Source organism: Hyla sarda, unplaced genomic scaffold (assembly GCF_029499605.1).
Source record: "Hyla sarda isolate aHylSar1 unplaced genomic scaffold, aHylSar1.hap1 scaffold_360, whole genome shotgun sequence".
Taxonomy (NCBI): Eukaryota; Metazoa; Chordata; class Amphibia; order Anura; family Hylidae; genus Hyla; species Hyla sarda.
Window position 1 is genome coordinate 236647 of NW_026610373.1, and position 15730 is coordinate 252376.

The window sequence follows — 15730 nt, forward strand, 5'->3', positions numbered from 1 at the left end:
GGCCCCTGTCTTGCTGCTTAGCAATAATGGTATGGGTTTAGGTTCTGCTGTGTGTACTGGTGGTTGACTGCCCCCCAGCCCAGAGTGTGCATGGAAAATTGTCTGGCAGCCTCCCTGACAGCAAGCAGTGATAGTGCCCATGAAGGGGACCTTGTTGGGCCCGCCCCTTTCACGGTTATCGCTTCTCGGCCTTTTGGCTAAGATCAAGTGTAGTATCTGTTCTTATCAGTTTAATATCTGATACGTCCCCTATCTGGGGACCATATATTAAATGGATTTTTGAGAACGGGGGCCGATTTCGAAGCTTGCTTCCGTCGCCCTATGCATTGACCCGATATGGCAGTATCTTCGGGTACAGTGCACCACCCCCTTACAGGGTTAAAAAGAAAGATTCCTACTTTCATTGCTACCTGCTTGCTGGCTAGCCAGCTAGCCAGCCCTGTGGGCCTTGCTGCTGCTGCTGCTGCTGCAGCCAAAAAACAAAAGGTGGTGCTGCTGCTGCTTCTGCTGCTTCTGCTTCTGCTTGTGTCTGGCCCCTGTTGGAGCGTCCAGGCACAGGACTTCTGCTGCTGCTGACTAAATGGCCTCCTTAATTGGATCATTTGAGTAGCCAGCACACCTGTGCAGGTAGGGCATGACATGATAGGCAGCTGCCTTGATAGCGGGTGGGTGCTGAATGTTCCTAATTGACAAAATAAGATTAATGCTTATGAAGAAATATAAAATCTCATCCCTTCCCCAATATCGCGCCACACCCCTACCCCTTAATTCCCTGGTTGAACGTGATGGACATATGTCTTTTTTCGACCGTACTAACTATGTAACTATGTAACATAACATGGGGGGGGGGGGGTCTCCTGGCTGTTCACACAGGTGTGTCATTGCTGTACATTGACCATGCATTGCTTCTGTGGTATTGCAAAGGCAAAGACAAATGCTTCCAGCCATCCATTGCACTAATGGATTGGTCATCAGCTGGCTGTCTATGTCCCGCATCAATATAGACCAAAGTACAGAGGGTTAGGCTATGCTATTGTGCACCTACCTGATGCATCAGAAGGTGCGAGGCCCTTGCTAAATTCTGTGCACAGACTTTGAGATCTATGCTTTAGACTGTATCTAAACCTGCTCCAACATGGACTGACATTCTGGCCTACTTTCAGCCGATGCGACTTGTCTGTCGCTGAACAGTCGCTTTTTATGTATTCAGCACCTATGTATAATGTTGTAAAAATGCTCTAGAAGCTAAAGTCGCAGAAATGTCACACATATTTGGCCTGCAACTTTCTGTGCGACAAATTCAGACAGGAAAAATCAGTATAAATCCTTAGAAAATTATCCCCCAGTGTCTCCATCTGCTGGCGGTATTGAATAAGCATTGCTGCACTGATGGGGTATGCATTAGACGAAAAAAAAGAAGAAAAAGAAGAATAATACGCCCAGAAAAGAGGCGAAAAGGAGAAAAACGTAAAAAAACGTGAAAAAAAAGTAAGAGGAAGAGAAGGGAAAAAAAGGTGGAAATGGGTTTAAAAGTGATTTCGGCGGAGAAATATATATATATATATATATATATATATATATATATATATGCGCACACACACACATAGATATAAACGTATTCTCCGTTGAGATATTGCAGCCGCTGCTGTGTCCAGGCCCAGGAGCCTTAGCACTGTGCTGTGATGTCACTCAATACCACTGACATCACTAGGTGTAAACAACATCTCTCCTTTGCTGTGTATGTGACTATGGAGCTGTTTGGTGATGTCGTCTATTACGGCCTTCATAGAAGCAACAGGAGATTGTTGCATCCATCTTGAACCCTCAGAACTACAGTGCTATGATGTCACTCACTTCCACAGGCCTTGCAGAGTGTAAACAACAACAACCCAGCTTTGTTGTGTATGTAACCAAAGGGATTTGTGATGTCACCTAGAACCTTCACAGCAGCGACAGCTTTATGAGGAGCATCAGCACTGCTCTGCCTGAGCAGAACCATCACCGCCATAGGTTGTCAAATAACCCGGATTTAACCCACACAGGTAAGTCCAATGGGGTGCAGGCATGTCCTCTATGCTTACAGCTTCCCGTGGGTGTTGGTTTGATACCGTTTGGGGACAGCCAAGGAGGCATCTGCAGGCAACAAAGGTAGGTGTGTGCTTGTGTGTGTGTTTCCTATGCAGATCCTAAGCCCAGTGTCACATGCAAGTAGGAGGAGTAAGAAGGGTTCCTGGCAAATCCGGGTTATGGATTGCATTTAAAAAGGCCCCGTGGGAGTGCAATGGGCCCCTGTCTTGCTGCTTAGCAATAATGGTATGGGTTTAGGTTCTGCTGTGTGTACTGGTGGTTGACTGCCCCCCAGCCCAGAGTGTGCATGGAAAATTGTCTGGCAGCCTCCCTGACAGCAAGCAGTGATAGTGCCCATGAAGGGGACCTTGTTGGGCCCGCCCCTTTCACGGTTATCGCTTCTCGGCCTTTTGGCTAAGATCAAGTGTAGTATCTGTTCTTATCAGTTTAATATCTGATACGTCCCCTATCTGGGGACCATATATTAAATGGATTTTTGAGAACGGGGGCCGATTTCGAAGCTTGCTTCCGTCGCCCTATGCATTGACCCGATATGGCAGTATCTTCGGGTACAGTGCACCACCCCCTTACAGGGTTAAAAAGAAAGATTCCTACTTTCATTGCTACCTGCTTGCTGGCTAGCCAGCTAGCCAGCCCTGTGGGCCTTGCTGCTGCTGCTGCTGCAGCCAAAAAACAAAAGGTGGTGCTGCTGCTGCTTCTGCTGCTTCTGCTTCTGCTTGTGTCTGGCCCCTGTTGGAGCGTCCAGGCACAGGACTTCTGCTGCTGCTGACTAAATGGCCTCCTTAATTGGATCATTTGAGTAGCCAGCACACCTGTGCAGGTAGGGCATGACATGATAGGCAGCTGCCTTGATAGCGGGTGGGTGCTGAATGTTCCTAATTAACAAAATAAGATTAATGCTTATGAAGAAATATAAAATCTCATCCCTTCCCCAATATCGCGCCACACCCCTACCCCTTAATTCCCTGGTTGAACGTGATGGACATATGTCTTTTTTCGACCGTACTAACTATGTAACTATGTAACATAACATGGGGGGGGGGGGGGTCTCCTGGCTGTTCACACAGGTGTGTCATTGCTGTACATTGACCATGCATTGCTTCTGTGGTATTGCAAAGGCAAAGACAAATGCTTCCAGCCATCCATTGCACTAATGGATTGGTCATCAGCTGGCTGTCTATGTCCCGCATCAATATAGACCAAAGTACAGAGGGTTAGGCTATGCTATTGTGCACCTACCTGATGCATCAGAAGGTGCGAGGCCCTTGCTAAATTCTGTGCACAGACTTTGAGATCTATGCTTTAGACTGTATCTAAACCTGCTCCAACATGGACTGACATTCTGGCCTACTTTCAGCCGATGCGACTTGTCTGTCGCTGAACAGTCGCTTTTTATGTATTCAGCACCTATGTATAATGTTGTAAAAATGCTCTAGAAGCTAAAGTCGCAGAAATGTCACACATATTTGGCCTGCAACTTTCTGTGCGACAAATTCAGACAGGAAAAATCAGTATAAATCCTTAGAAAATTATCCCCCAGTGTCTCCATCTGCTGGCGGTATTGAATAAGCATTGCTGCACTGATGGGGTATGCATTAGACGAAAAAAAAGAAGAAAAAGAAGAATAATACGCCCAGAAAAGAGGCGAAAAGGAGAAAAACGTAAAAAAACGTGAAAAAAAAGTAAGAGGAAGAGAAGGGAAAAAAAGGTGGAAATGGGTTTAAAAGTGATTTCGGCGGAGAAATATATATATATATATATATATATATATATATATATATATATATATATATATGCGCACACACACACATAGATATAAACGTATTCTCCGTTGAGATATTGCAGCCGCTGCTGTGTCCAGGCCCAGGAGCCTTAGCACTGTGCTGTGATGTCACTCAATACCACTGACATCACTAGGTGTAAACAACATCTCTCCTTTGCTGTGTATGTGACTATGGAGCTGTTTGGTGATGTCGTCTATTACGGCCTTCATAGAAGCAACAGGAGATTGTTGCATCCATCTTGAACCCTCAGAACTACAGTGCTATGATGTCACTCACTTCCACAGGCCTTGCAGAGTGTAAACAACAACAACCCAGCTTTGTTGTGTATGTAACCAAAGGGATTTGTGATGTCACCTAGAACCTTCACAGCAGCGACAGCTTTATGAGGAGCATCAGCACTGCTCTGCCTGAGCAGAACCATCACCGCCATAGGTTGTCAAATAACCCGGATTTAACCCACACAGGTAAGTCCAATGGGGTGCAGGCATGTCCTCTATGCTTACAGCTTCCCGTGGGTGTTGGTTTGATACCGTTTGGGGACAGCCAAGGAGGCATCTGCAGGCAACAAAGGTAGGTGTGTGCTTGTGTGTGTGTTTCCTATGCAGATCCTAAGCCCAGTGTCACATGCAAGTAGGAGGAGTAAGAAGGGTTCCTGGCAAATCCGGGTTATGGATTGCATTTAAAAAGGCCCCGTGGGAGTGCAATGGGCCCCTGTCTTGCTGCTTAGCAATAATGGTATGGGTTTAGGTTCTGCTGTGTGTACTGGTGGTTGACTGCCCCCCAGCCCAGAGTGTGCATGGAAAATTGTCTGGCAGCCTCCCTGACAGCAAGCAGTGATAGTGCCCATGAAGGGGACCTTGTTGGGCCCGCCCCTTTCACGGTTATCGCTTCTCGGCCTTTTGGCTAAGATCAAGTGTAGTATCTGTTCTTATCAGTTTAATATCTGATACGTCCCCTATCTGGGGACCATATATTAAATGGATTTTTGAGAACGGGGGCCGATTTCGAAGCTTGCTTCCGTCGCCCTATGCATTGACCCGATATGGCAGTATCTTCGGGTACAGTGCACCACCCCCTTACAGGGTTAAAAAGAAAGATTCCTACTTTCATTGCTACCTGCTTGCTGGCTAGCCAGCTAGCCAGCCCTGTGGGCCTTGCTGCTGCTGCTGCTGCAGCCAAAAAACAAAAGGTGGTGCTGCTGCTGCTTCTGCTGCTTCTGCTTCTGCTTGTGTCTGGCCCCTGTTGGAGCGTCCAGGCACAGGACTTCTGCTGCTGCTGACTAAATGGCCTCCTTAATTGGATCATTTGAGTAGCCAGCACACCTGTGCAGGTAGGGCATGACATGATAGGCAGCTGCCTTGATAGCGGGTGGGTGCTGAATGTTCCTAATTGACAAAATAAGATTAATGCTTATGAAGAAATATAAAATCTCATCCCTTCCCCAATATCGCGCCACACCCCTACCCCTTAATTCCCTGGTTGAACGTGATGGACATATGTCTTTTTTCGACCGTACTAACTATGTAACTATGTAACATAACATGGGGGGGGGGGGGTCTCCTGGCTGTTCACACAGGTGTGTCATTGCTGTACATTGACCATGCATTGCTTCTGTGGTATTGCAAAGGCAAAGACAAATGCTTCCAGCCATCCATTGCACTAATGGATTGGTCATCAGCTGGCTGTCTATGTCCCGCATCAATATAGACCAAAGTACAGAGGGTTAGGCTATGCTATTGTGCACCTACCTGATGCATCAGAAGGTGCGAGGCCCTTGCTAAATTCTGTGCACAGACTTTGAGATCTATGCTTTAGACTGTATCTAAACCTGCTCCAACATGGACTGACATTCTGGCCTACTTTCAGCCGATGCGACTTGTCTGTCGCTGAACAGTCGCTTTTTATGTATTCAGCACCTATGTATAATGTTGTAAAAATGCTCTAGAAGCTAAAGTCGCAGAAATGTCACACATATTTGGCCTGCAACTTTCTGTGCGACAAATTCAGACAGGAAAAATCAGTATAAATCCTTAGAAAATTATCCCCCAGTGTCTCCATCTGCTGGCGGTATTGAATAAGCATTGCTGCACTGATGGGGTATGCATTAGACGAAAAAAAAGAAGAAAAAGAAGAATAATACGCCCAGAAAAGAGGCGAAAAGGAGAAAAACGTAAAAAAACGTGAAAAAAAAGTAAGAGGAAGAGAAGGGAAAAAAAGGTGGAAATGGGTTTAAAAGTGATTTCGGCGGAGAAATATATATATATATATATATATATATATATATATATATATATATATGCGCACACACACACATAGATATAAACGTATTCTCCGTTGAGATATTGCAGCCGCTGCTGTGTCCAGGCCCAGGAGCCTTAGCACTGTGCTGTGATGTCACTCAATACCACTGACATCACTAGGTGTAAACAACATCTCTCCTTTGCTGTGTATGTGACTATGGAGCTGTTTGGTGATGTCGTCTATTACGGCCTTCATAGAAGCAACAGGAGATTGTTGCATCCATCTTGAACCCTCAGAACTACAGTGCTATGATGTCACTCACTTCCACAGGCCTTGCAGAGTGTAAACAACAACAACCCAGCTTTGTTGTGTATGTAACCAAAGGGATTTGTGATGTCACCTAGAACCTTCACAGCAGCGACAGCTTTATGAGGAGCATCAGCACTGCTCTGCCTGAGCAGAACCATCACCGCCATAGGTTGTCAAATAACCCGGATTTAACCCACACAGGTAAGTCCAATGGGGTGCAGGCATGTCCTCTATGCTTACAGCTTCCCGTGGGTGTTGGTTTGATACCGTTTGGGGACAGCCAAGGAGGCATCTGCAGGCAACAAAGGTAGGTGTGTGCTTGTGTGTGTGTTTCCTATGCAGATCCTAAGCCCAGTGTCACATGCAAGTAGGAGGAGTAAGAAGGGTTCCTGGCAAATCCGGGTTATGGATTGCATTTAAAAAGGCCCCGTGGGAGTGCAATGGGCCCCTGTCTTGCTGCTTAGCAATAATGGTATGGGTTTAGGTTCTGCTGTGTGTACTGGTGGTTGACTGCCCCCCAGCCCAGAGTGTGCATGGAAAATTGTCTGGCAGCCTCCCTGACAGCAAGCAGTGATAGTGCCCATGAAGGGGACCTTGTTGGGCCCGCCCCTTTCACGGTTATCGCTTCTCGGCCTTTTGGCTAAGATCAAGTGTAGTATCTGTTCTTATCAGTTTAATATCTGATACGTCCCCTATCTGGGGACCATATATTAAATGGATTTTTGAGAACGGGGGCCGATTTCGAAGCTTGCTTCCGTCGCCCTATGCATTGACCCGATATGGCAGTATCTTCGGGTACAGTGCACCACCCCCTTACAGGGTTAAAAAGAAAGATTCCTACTTTCATTGCTACCTGCTTGCTGGCTAGCCAGCTAGCCAGCCCTGTGGGCCTTGCTGCTGCTGCAGCCAAAAAACAAAAGGTGGTGCTGCTGCTGCTTCTGCTGCTTCTGCTTCTGCTTGTGTCTGGCCCCTGTTGGAGCGTCCAGGCACAGGACTTCTGCTGCTGCTGACTAAATGGCCTCCTTAATTGGATCATTTGAGTAGCCAGCACACCTGTGCAGGTAGGGCATGACATGATAGGCAGCTGCCTTGATAGCGGGTGGGTGCTGAATGTTCCTAATTGACAAAATAAGATTAATGCTTATGAAGAAATATAAAATCTCATCCCTTCCCCAATATCGCGCCACACCCCTACCCCTTAATTCCCTGGTTGAACGTGATGGACATATGTCTTTTTTCGACCGTACTAACTATGTAACTATGTAACATAACATGGGGGGGGGGGGGGGTCTCCTGGCTGTTCACACAGGTGTGTCATTGCTGTACATTGACCATGCATTGCTTCTGTGGTATTGCAAAGGCAAAGACAAATGCTTCCAGCCATCCATTGCACTAATGGATTGGTCATCAGCTGGCTGTCTATGTCCCGCATCAATATAGACCAAAGTACAGAGGGTTAGGCTATGCTATTGTGCACCTACCTGATGCATCAGAAGGTGCGAGGCCCTTGCTAAATTCTGTGCACAGACTTTGAGATCTATGCTTTAGACTGTATCTAAACCTGCTCCAACATGGACTGACATTCTGGCCTACTTTCAGCCGATGCGACTTGTCTGTCGCTGAACAGTCGCTTTTTATGTATTCAGCACCTATGTATAATGTTGTAAAAATGCTCTAGAAGCTAAAGTCGCAGAAATGTCACACATATTTGGCCTGCAACTTTCTGTGCGACAAATTCAGACAGGAAAAATCAGTATAAATCCTTAGAAAATTATCCCCCAGTGTCTCCATCTGCTGGCGGTATTGAATAAGCATTGCTGCACTGATGGGGTATGCATTAGACGAAAAAAAAGAAGAAAAAGAAGAATAATACGCCCAGAAAAGAGGCGAAAAGGAGAAAAACGTAAAAAAACGTGAAAAAAAAGTAAGAGGAAGAGAAGGGAAAAAAAGGTGGAAATGGGTTTAAAAGTGATTTCGGCGGAGAATATATATATATATATATATATATATATATATATGCGCACACACACACATAGATATAAACGTACTCTCCGTTGAGATATTGCAGCCGCTGCTGTGTCCAGGCCCAGGAGCCTTAGCACTGTGCTGTGATGTCACTCAATACCACTGACATCACTAGGTGTAAACAACATCTCTCCTTTGCTGTGTATGTGACTATGGAGCTGTTTGGTGATGTCGTCTATTACGGCCTTCATAGAAGCAACAGGAGATTGTTGCATCCATCTTGAACCCTCAGAACTACAGTGCTATGATGTCACTCACTTCCACAGGCCTTGCAGAGTGTAAACAACAACAACCCAGCTTTGTTGTGTATGTAACCAAAGGGATTTGTGATGTCACCTAGAACCTTCACAGCAGCGACAGCTTTATGAGGAGCATCAGCACTGCTCTGCCTGAGCAGAACCATCACCGCCATAGGTTGTCAAATAACCCGGATTTAACCCACACAGGTAAGTCCAATGGGGTGCAGGCATGTCCTCTATGCTTACAGCTTCCCGTGGGTGTTGGTTTGATACCGTTTGGGGACAGCCAAGGAGGCATCTGCAGGCAACAAAGGTAGGTGTGTGCTTGTGTGTGTGTTTCCTATGCAGATCCTAAGCCCAGTGTCACATGCAAGTAGGAGGAGTAAGAAGGGTTCCTGGCAAATCCGGGTTATGGATTGCATTTAAAAAGGCCCCGTGGGAGTGCAATGGGCCCCTGTCTTGCTGCTTAGCAATAATGGTATGGGTTTAGGTTCTGCTGTGTGTACTGGTGGTTGACTGCCCCCCAGCCCAGAGTGTGCATGGAAAATTGTCTGGCAGCCTCCCTGACAGCAAGCAGTGATAGTGCCCATGAAGGGGACCTTGTTGGGCCCGCCCCTTTCACGGTTATCGCTTCTCGGCCTTTTGGCTAAGATCAAGTGTAGTATCTGTTCTTATCAGTTTAATATCTGATACGTCCCCTATCTGGGGACCATATATTAAATGGATTTTTGAGAACGGGGGCCGATTTCGAAGCTTGCTTCCGTCGCCCTATGCATTGACCCGATATGGCAGTATCTTCGGGTACAGTGCACCACCCCCTTACAGGGTTAAAAAGAAAGATTCCTACTTTCATTGCTACCTGCTTGCTGGCTAGCCAGCTAGCCAGCCCTGTGGGCCTTGCTGCTGCTGCTGCTGCAGCCAAAAAACAAAAGGTGGTGCTGCTGCTGCTTCTGCTGCTTCTGCTTCTGCTTGTGTCTGGCCCCTGTTGGAGCGTCCAGGCACAGGACTTCTGCTGCTGCTGACTAAATGGCCTCCTTAATTGGATCATTTGAGTAGCCAGCACACCTGTGCAGGTAGGGCATGACATGATAGGCAGCTGCCTTGATAGCGGGTGGGTGCTGAATGTTCCTAATTGACAAAATAAGATTAATGCTTATGAAGAAATATAAAATCTCATCCCTTCCCCAATATCGCGCCACACCCCTACCCCTTAATTCCCTGGTTGAACGTGATGGACATATGTCTTTTTTCGACCGTACTAACTATGTAACTATGTAACATAACATGGGGGGGGGGGGGGTCTCCTGGCTGTTCACACAGGTGTGTCATTGCTGTACATTGACCATGCATTGCTTCTGTGGTATTGCAAAGGCAAAGACAAATGCTTCCAGCCATCCATTGCACTAATGGATTGGTCATCAGCTGGCTGTCTATGTCCCGCATCAATATAGACCAAAGTACAGAGGGTTAGGCTATGCTATTGTGCACCTACCTGATGCATCAGAAGGTGCGAGGCCCTTGCTAAATTCTGTGCACAGACTTTGAGATCTATGCTTTAGACTGTATCTAAACCTGCTCCAACATGGACTGACATTCTGGCCTACTTTCAGCCGATGCGACTTGTCTGTCGCTGAACAGTCGCTTTTTATGTATTCAGCACCTATGTATAATGTTGTAAAAATGCTCTAGAAGCTAAAGTCGCAGAAATGTCACACATATTTGGCCTGCAACTTTCTGTGCGACAAATTCAGACAGGAAAAATCAGTATAAATCCTTAGAAAATTATCCCCCAGTGTCTCCATCTGCTGGCGGTATTGAATAAGCATTGCTGCACTGATGGGGTATGCATTAGACGAAAAAAAAGAAGAAAAAGAAGAATAATATGCCCAGAAAAGAGGCGAAAAGGAGAAAAACGTAAAAAAACGTGAAAAAAAAGTAAGAGGAAGAGAAGGGAAAAAAAGGTGGAAATGGGTTTAAAAGTGATTTCGGCGGAGAAATATATATATATATATATATATATATATATATATATATATATATGCGCACACACACACATAGATATAAACGTATTCTCCGTTGAGATATTGCAGCCGCTGCTGTGTCCAGGCCCAGGAGCCTTAGCACTGTGCTGTGATGTCACTCAATACCACTGACATCACTAGGTGTAAACAACATCTCTCCTTTGCTGTGTATGTGACTATGGAGCTGTTTGGTGATGTCGTCTATTACGGCCTTCATAGAAGCAACAGGAGATTGTTGCATCCATCTTGAACCCTCAGAACTACAGTGCTATGATGTCACTCACTTCCACAGGCCTTGCAGAGTGTAAACAACAACAACCCAGCTTTGTTGTGTATGTAACCAAAGGGATTTGTGATGTCACCTAGAACCTTCACAGCAGCGACAGCTTTATGAGGAGCATCAGCACTGCTCTGCCTGAGCAGAACCATCACCGCCATAGGTTGTCAAATAACCCGGATTTAACCCACACAGGTAAGTCCAATGGGGTGCAGGCATGTCCTCTATGCTTACAGCTTCCCGTGGGTGTTGGTTTGATACCGTTTGGGGACAGCCAAGGAGGCATCTGCAGGCAACAAAGGTAGGTGTGTGCTTGTGTGTGTGTTTCCTATGCAGATCCTAAGCCCAGTGTCACATGCAAGTAGGAGGAGTAAGAAGGGTGCCTGGCAAATCCGGGTTATGGATTGCATTTAAAAAGGCCCCGTGGGAGTGCAATGGGCCCCTGTCTTGCTGCTTAGCAATAATGGTATGGGTTTAGGTTCTGCTGTGTGTACTGGTGGTTGACTGCCCCCCAGCCCAGAGTGTGCATGGAAAATTGTCTGGCAGCCTCCCTGACAGCAAGCAGTGATAGTGCCCATGAAGGGGACCTTGTTGGGCCCGCCCCTTTCACGGTTATCGCTTCTCGGCCTTTTGGCTAAGATCAAGTGTAGTATCTGTTCTTATCAGTTTAATATCTGATACGTCCCCTATCTGGGGACCATATATTAAATGGATTTTTGAGAACGGGGGCCGATTTCGAAGCTTGCTTCCGTCGCCCTATGCATTGACCCGATATGGCAGTATCTTCGGGTACAGTGCACCACCCCCTTACAGGGTTAAAAAGAAAGATTCCTACTTTCATTGCTACCTGCTTGCTGGCTAGCCAGCTAGCCAGCCCTGTGGGCCTTGCTGCTGCTGCTGCTGCAGCCAAAAAACAAAAGGTGGTGCTGCTGCTGCTTCTGCTGCTTCTGCTTCTGCTTGTGTCTGGCCCCTGTTGGAGCGTCCAGGCACAGGACTTCTGCTGCTGCTGACTAAATGGCCTCCTTAATTGGATCATTTGAGTAGCCAGCACACCTGTGCAGGTAGGGCATGACATGATAGGCAGCTGCCTTGATAGCGGGTGGGTGCTGAATGTTCCTAATTGACAAAATAAGATTAATGCTTATGAAGAAATATAAAATCTCATCCCTTCCCCAATATCGCGCCACACCCCTACCCCTTAATTCCCTGGTTGAACGTGATGGACATATGTCTTTTTTCGACCGTACTAACTATGTAACTATGTAACATAACATGGGGGGGGGGGGGGGTCTCCTGGCTGTTCACACAGGTGTGTCATTGCTGTACATTGACCATGCATTGCTTCTGTGGTATTGCAAAGGCAAAGACAAATGCTTCCAGCCATCCATTGCACTAATGGATTGGTCATCAGCTGGCTGTCTATGTCCCGCATCAATATAGACCAAAGTACAGAGGGTTAGGCTATGCTATTGTGCACCTACCTGATGCATCAGAAGGTGCGAGGCCCTTGCTAAATTCTGTGCACAGACTTTGAGATCTATGCTTTAGACTGTATCTAAACCTGCTCCAACATGGACTGACATTCTGGCCTACTTTCAGCCGATGCGACTTGTCTGTCGCTGAACAGTCGCTTTTTATGTATTCAGCACCTATGTATAATGTTGTAAAAATGCTCTAGAAGCTAAAGTCGCAGAAATGTCACACATATTTGGCCTGCAACTTTCTGTGCGACAAATTCAGACAGGAAAAATCAGTATAAATCCTTAGAAAATTATCCCCCAGTGTCTCCATCTGCTGGCGGTATTGAATAAGCATTGCTGCACTGATGGGGTATGCATTAGACGAAAAAAAAGAAGAAAAAGAAGAATAATACGCCCAGAAAAGAGGCGAAAAGGAGAAAAACGTAAAAAAACGTGAAAAAAAAGTAAGAGGAAGAGAAGGGAAAAAAAGGTGGAAATGGGTTTAAAAGTGATTTCGGCGGAGAAATATATATATATATATATATATATATATATATATATATATATATATATATATATGCGCACACACACACATAGATATAAACGTATTCTCCGTTGAGATATTGCAGCCGCTGCTGTGTCCAGGCCCAGGAGCCTTAGCACTGTGCTGTGATGTCACTCAATACCACTGACATCACTAGGTGTAAACAACATCTCTCCTTTGCTGTGTATGTGACTATGGAGCTGTTTGGTGATGTCGTCTATTACGGCCTTCATAGAAGCAACAGGAGATTGTTGCATCCATCTTGAACCCTCAGAACTACAGTGCTATGATGTCACTCACTTCCACAGGCCTTGCAGAGTGTAAACAACAACAACCCAGCTTTGTTGTGTATGTAACCAAAGGGATTTGTGATGTCACCTAGAACCTTCACAGCAGCGACAGCTTTATGAGGAGCATCAGCACTGCTCTGCCTGAGCAGAACCATCACCGCCATAGGTTGTCAAATAACCCGGATTTAACCCACACAGGTAAGTCCAATGGGGTGCAGGCATGTCCTCTATGCTTACAGCTTCCCGTGGGTGTTGGTTTGATACCGTTTGGGGACAGCCAAGGAGGCATCTGCAGGCAACAAAGGTAGGTGTGTGCTTGTGTGTGTGTTTCCTATGCAGATCCTAAGCCCAGTGTCACATGCAAGTAGGAGGAGTAAGAAGGGTTCCTGGCAAATCCGGGTTATGGATTGCATTTAAAAAGGCCCCGTGGGAGTGCAATGGGCCCCTGTCTTGCTGCTTAGCAATAATGGTATGGGTTTAGGTTCTGCTGTGTGTACTGGTGGTTGACTGCCCCCCAGCCCAGAGTGTGCATGGAAAATTGTCTGGCAGCCTCCCTGACAGCAAGCAGTGATAGTGCCCATGAAGGGGACCTTGTTGGGCCCGCCCCTTTCACGGTTATCGCTTCTCGGCCTTTTGGCTAAGATCAAGTGTAGTATCTGTTCTTATCAGTTTAATATCTGATACGTCCCCTATCTGGGGACCATATATTAAATGGATTTTTGAGAACGGGGGCCGATTTCGAAGCTTGCTTCCGTCGCCCTATGCATTGACCCGATATGGCAGTATCTTCGGGTACAGTGCACCACCCCCTTACAGGGTTAAAAAGAAAGATTCCTACTTTCATTGCTACCTGCTTGCTGGCTAGCCAGCTAGCCAGCCCTGTGGGCCTTGCTGCTGCTGCTGCTGCAGCCAAAAAACAAAAGGTGGTGCTGCTGCTGCTTCTGCTGCTTCTGCTTCTGCTTGTGTCTGGCCCCTGTTGGAGCGTCCAGGCACAGGACTTCTGCTGCTGCTGACTAAATGGCCTCCTTAATTGGATCATTTGAGTAGCCAGCACACCTGTGCAGGTAGGGCATGACATGATAGGCAGCTGCCTTGATAGCGGGTGGGTGCTGAATGTTCCTAATTGACAAAATAAGATTAATGCTTATAAAGAAATATAAAATCTCATCCCTTCCCCAATATCGCGCCACACCCCTACCCCTTAATTCCCTGGTTGAACGTGATGGACATATGTCTTTTTTCGACCGTACTAACTATGTAACTATGTAACATAACATGGGGGGGGGGGGTCTCCTGGCTGTTCACACAGGTGTGTCATTGCTGTACATTGACCATGCATTGCTTCTGTGGTATTGCAAAGGCAAAGACAAATGCTTCCAGCCATCCATTGCACTAATGGATTGGTCATCAGCTGGCTGTCTATGTCCCGCATCAATATAGACCAAAGTACAGAGGGTTAGGCTATGCTATTGTGCACCTACCTGATGCATCAGAAGGTGCGAGGCCCTTGCTAAATTCTGTGCACAGACTTTGAGATCTATGCTTTAGACTGTATCTAAACCTGCTCCAACATGGACTGACATTCTGGCCTACTTTCAGCCGATGCGACTTGTCTGTCGCTGAACAGTCGCTTTTTATGTATTCAGCACCTATGTATAATGTTGTAAAAATGCTCTAGAAGCTAAAGTCGCAGAAATGTCACACATATTTGGCCTGCAACTTTCTGTGCGACAAATTCAGACAGGAAAAATCAGTATAAATCCTTAGAAAATTATCCCCCAGTGTCTCCATCTGCTGGCGGTATTGAATAAGCATTGCTGCACTGATGGGGTATGCATTAGACGAAAAAAAAGAAGAAAAAGAAGAATAATACGCCCAGAAAAGAGGCGAAAAGGAGAAAAACGTAAAAAAACGTGAAAAAAAAGTAAGAGGAAGAGAAGGGAAAAAAAGGTGGAAATGGGTTTAAAAGTGATTTCGGCGGAGAAATATATATATATATATATATATATATATATATATATATATATGCGCACACACACACATAGATATAAACGTATTCTCCGTTGAGATATTGCAGCCGCTGCTGTGTCCAGGCCCAGGAGCCTTAGCACTGTGCTGTGATGTCACTCAATACCACTGACATCACTAGGTGTAAACAACATCTCTCCTTTGCTGTGTATGTGACTATGGAGCTGTTTGGTGATGTCGTCTATTACGGCCTTCATAGAAGCAACAGGAGATTGTTGCATCCATCTTGAACCCTCAGAACTACAGTGCTATGATGTCACTCACTTCCACAGGCCTTGCAGAGTGTAAACAACAACAACCCAGCTTTGTTGTGTATGTAACCAAAGGGATTTGTGATGTCACCTAGAACCTTCACAGCAGCGACAGCTTTATGAGGAGCATCAGCACTGCTCTGCCTGAGCAGAACCATCACCGCCATAGGTTG

General features: G+C 46.1%; 7 non-coding genes across 7 annotated transcripts; all 7 read left to right on the top strand.

Annotated features, from left to right (window-relative positions):
* Positions 1 to 177: 177 nt before the first annotated feature.
* Positions 178 to 368, top strand: LOC130331930 (U2 spliceosomal RNA). The gene has a single exon (XR_008874714.1). It is a non-coding gene; the product is annotated as a U2 spliceosomal RNA (small nuclear RNA).
* Positions 369 to 2461: 2093 nt separating this feature from the next.
* LOC130331931 (U2 spliceosomal RNA) lies at positions 2462 to 2652 on the top strand. Its single transcript, XR_008874715.1, has one exon. It is a non-coding gene; the product is annotated as a U2 spliceosomal RNA (small nuclear RNA).
* Positions 2653 to 4755: 2103 nt separating this feature from the next.
* On the top strand, positions 4756 to 4946 carry LOC130331933 (U2 spliceosomal RNA). The gene has a single exon (XR_008874717.1). It is a non-coding gene; the product is annotated as a U2 spliceosomal RNA (small nuclear RNA).
* A 2096-nt stretch (positions 4947 to 7042) lies between these two features.
* LOC130331935 (U2 spliceosomal RNA) lies at positions 7043 to 7233 on the top strand. Its single transcript, XR_008874718.1, has one exon. It is a non-coding gene; the product is annotated as a U2 spliceosomal RNA (small nuclear RNA).
* A 2079-nt stretch (positions 7234 to 9312) lies between these two features.
* LOC130331936 (U2 spliceosomal RNA) lies at positions 9313 to 9503 on the top strand. The gene has a single exon (XR_008874719.1). It is a non-coding gene; the product is annotated as a U2 spliceosomal RNA (small nuclear RNA).
* A 2095-nt stretch (positions 9504 to 11598) lies between these two features.
* LOC130331937 (U2 spliceosomal RNA) lies at positions 11599 to 11789 on the top strand. The gene has a single exon (XR_008874720.1). It is a non-coding gene; the product is annotated as a U2 spliceosomal RNA (small nuclear RNA).
* Positions 11790 to 13895: 2106 nt separating this feature from the next.
* LOC130331938 (U2 spliceosomal RNA) lies at positions 13896 to 14086 on the top strand. The gene has a single exon (XR_008874721.1). It is a non-coding gene; the product is annotated as a U2 spliceosomal RNA (small nuclear RNA).
* The last annotated feature ends 1644 nt before the right edge of the window (positions 14087 to 15730 follow it).